The sequence below is a fragment of the Mirounga angustirostris genome, unplaced genomic scaffold (assembly GCF_029215605.1).
Source record: "Mirounga angustirostris isolate CCGP_5_RB_7025 unplaced genomic scaffold, mMirAng1.0.hap1 SCAF_2, whole genome shotgun sequence".
NCBI classification, from domain to species: domain Eukaryota; kingdom Metazoa; phylum Chordata; class Mammalia; order Carnivora; family Phocidae; genus Mirounga; species Mirounga angustirostris.
In genome coordinates, this window is record NW_026991710.1 from 70,417,094 (window position 1) to 70,420,913 (window position 3,820).

The 3,820-nt window shown below is 38.7% G+C and overlaps 1 pseudogene; it reads left to right on the forward strand.

Annotated features, from left to right (window-relative positions):
* Window positions 1-2,658: 2,658 nt before the first annotated feature.
* LOC123848415 (ribosomal protein uL30-like) lies at window positions 2,659-3,403 on the forward strand (annotated as a pseudogene).
* Window positions 3,404-3,820: the final 417 nt, after the last annotated feature.

Below are 3,820 nucleotides of genomic sequence, written 5' to 3' on the forward strand. Positions count from 1 at the left end.
CTCTGCCCTTTGTGCTTCTAAAACTGCCAGCCGCTCCCAGTTCGCATGCACGACCCTGCCGCTCTGGGTTTCCGCCCCAGGGTCTGCTATGAAGTCCCTTCCCGGCAGCTACCGGTCAGCGAGTATGTGCCCCATCCCCACTGCACGAGGCTGTCGCTCACTGGTGGTGTAGGATCCCCACGGACAGGCTCCCTCCCACTGCTGTTTATCCTCCGATATCTGCCCGTGGGATCAGGGCTCCCCGCTTCGTACCTCAAAACCAACTGCCTGCGATACTCTGTTTGTAGAGATCCAGATCTTCTTACATCTCAGGCTGGTTTCGTGGGTGCTCAGAGTGGTCTGGTAGATATCCAGCTCAATTCCAGGGACCAGTTGAAATAGGGTGCCCTACTCCTCCGCCATCTTTCCTTCTCCCGAAAATATTCACTCGTTGAATAAATAAAAGAACAATGAATGAAGATGTCTTGGATATATATATAGTATATTATAACATGCTGATTATATATATTTTATATTGAATATATATATGTTACCATAGGGAATTTATAAAGAGAATACAAGATCCAAAGGAATGGATTAAAGACTTAAATGTAAGGCTTGAAACCAGTGATTTCAGGTCTTACATTTAAGTCTTTAATCGATTCCAAATTCATTTTTGTGAGTGGTGTGAGATAGGGGTCCAGTTTCTTTCTTTTTTTTCCATGTGGATATACAGTTTTCCCAACACCATTTACTGAAGAGACTATCCTTTCTTCATTGTGTGTTCTTGGTAACTTTGTCGAAAATTAGTTGACTGTGTATGTGTGTGTGGGTTTATTCCTGGGCTCTCTATTCTATTTCATTGATTTGTGTGTCTGTTTTTATGCTAATACCATGCTGTTTTTATTACTATAGCTTTGTCATATAGTTTGAACTCAGGAAGCATGATGCCTTCAGCTTTGTTCTTTCTGAAAAAGATTGCTTTGGCTAATTGGGGTCTTTTGTGGTTCCATGCTATTTTAGAATTATTTGTTCTATTTCTGTGAAAATTCCATTTGAATTTGATAGGGATTACACTGAATCTCTAGGTTTCTTTGAGCAGTACTGATACTTAATATTAATTCTTCTAATCCATAAGCACAGAATATCTTTCCATTTATTTGTGTCTTCTTCAATTTTTTCATCAGTTTCTTACAGTTTTGTGTTTAAATCTTTCATCTCCTTGATTAAATTTATTCCCAAGTATTTAATTCTTTTTGATGCTATTGCAAATGATATACTTTGTCTGATATTAATACAGTTATTCCAGGGCGTCTGGGTGGCTCAGTCGTTAAGCGTCTGCCTTTGGCTCAGGTCATGATCCTGGAGTCCCAGGATCGAGTCCCGCATCGGGCTCCCTGCTCGGCAGGAAGCCTGCTTCTCCCTCTCCCACTCCCCCTGCTTGTGTTCCCTCTCTCGCTGTGTCTCTGTCAAATAAATAAATAAAATCTTTAAAAAAAAATACAGTTATTCCAGGCTTCTTACAATTAGTGTGTCATGGTATATCATTTTTCTATCCTTTCATTTTTAACTTACCTATGTCTGTGTATCTTGAAAACAACATTTAAGTAGATCTTCTCTGCCTTTTAATTGGTTGTCTTGTGCTTTTACATTTAATATAATTATTGATATGGTTAGGTTTAAAGTCTACTATCATATCATACTATTGGTTTTCCATTTTTCAAGTAGATCTTCTCTGCCTTTTAATTGGTTGTCTTGTGCTTTTACATTTAATATAATTATTGATATGGTTAGGTTTAAAGTCTACTATCATATCATACTATTGGTTTTCCATTTTTCCCATCTATCCTTTTTCTTTTTCCATCTTTTTGTGTCTCCTTTTAAATTACGTATTTCTCAGTATTATATGATATCTCCTCTCTTGGCTTGTTATTTCATTGTTCTATTTCTTTAGTGATTCCTTTGGTGGTCACATTATACATCTTTAACCTATCATAGTATACCTTCAATTGATAGTATAACATTTCACATATAATGTAAAAACCATATGTAAATATACTTCCATTTACCTTCTCCTCTGTGCTGTTGTGTGTCTTCTACATATTATAAATTCTATGCCACATTGTTACTTTTACTTCAAATAGTCAACTGCTTTTTAAAGAAATTAAGTAGAAAAATATCTAGTGTTCTTTATTCATTTATATTTGAGTTTTTCCCTTTAACCTGAATAAGTTTATTTAACATTTCTTGTAGTGAAAGTCATCACTTCTGTCATCTGAAGATATTTTATTGGGTTTAAGTTTTGAAGAAAAGTTTTGCTTAATTTTAATTCTAAATTCAGTTTATTTCTTAGCATCTTAAAACTGCCATTCTACACCAGAAGTCATAGGTGTATTGTGGGAAGCGTTTCTTTGTTTATAGCCCAGCCTCCAGTATTAAATGAACATGGTGTAAATAAAGAGGGTGGGATTTTGAAGATGACATGGCTCTAAAATGCAGGGAACAGTGCGAAGGAACTTTGTGCAACTTTTGGCAGCAATCAGCGTTAGCAAGACCTCAGCTGTTCACAATAGCTAACTGGGCATTGGCTGTCTCGGTTGCCAGCTGTGAACTAGAAGTAATGTCTCTTGTCAAGTAAACATAAAGTGGTTCTCTTTTCCTCAGGTGGTGGGGCTGCACATGAGCAGTAGTTGCAGCTTTGGAAAGATGGAGCAAGAGCAAAGGAAAAAGATCTCTTCAGTTCCAGAAAGTCTCTTGAAAAATTGGAAAGCTTATCAGGCCCTCAAAGCCACTCAAGCAAAGCAGGCACTTTTGGATAAGAAGGAGCCAAAGAAAGGAAAATAACTCAAGTTTAAGCAACTGAATGGTTCCTAAGCAATTCCTTGCTATGACAACATGACAGGGCCCACCTCAGGCCACTAGAGAGAAGTGAAACCTCACGACTAGGAAGTGCCAGATAAACATTTCTTAGTCTTTATTATATGCATCTAAGGATTAACGGGGTGAGTTTAATGGTGCAGAGGATCATTGCAAGGTTCACCTGAAGAAGATTTTTCAGTAGTGTCTTTTGTCAAAGTGACCCCCCAGACCATATAGTGGAATCTTATATGACCTGAGGATTTCCAAATCTGAAGTCTGTCTCGGGACTCATCTTGAAATGTGGACAAGGCAAGATCAAGAATAAAACCATCCTTTTGACAGACATAGTGATTTAGGAGCACCTGGGGAAGTATGGTGTTATTTGCTTGGAAGACCTCATTTATGAAATTGCCTTTCCAGGGAAGAATTTCCAGGTGATCTCTGAGTTCTTAATGCCCTTTCCATCTCTCATGCTACCAAGAATAGAGTGGGCTTCCTCAAGGAGGTGGGCTTACCTGGCTATGAAGGTGAATGCACCAATCAGCTCATTTGGCCGCTGAACTAAACCCAGAATATCTGAAAGCACAGCATGTTGGAAGCATGCGTTTTGTCTTTTGGAATTGTTATCCAGTATTTTCAGAGAAGATTATTTTCTGTTACATCTTCAGTAACTAGAGGGAAGGGTCAGGAAAAAAATGATGATGTTCCTGGTAGGCACTTCTCATTTTATATAACCAGCACTTCCTGTTCCAAGGAAAAGTTCCAGTGTGTTTTCCACGTTGGCTGCCACCACTGCCTCTGAAATCAGCAGAGGACTCATGCCATGGAAGAGGGAGTCCTGCTATGTCACATTTTCTACACTGAGGATTAATGTTGATGAATGAATACCCAAGCATGAATACAAGACAGCAGTGGAACAAACCCAGGGATATACTTGAACCTGGGGGGCTCCTTGGGTCTTGTTTTGGAAGGAACTTGAAAT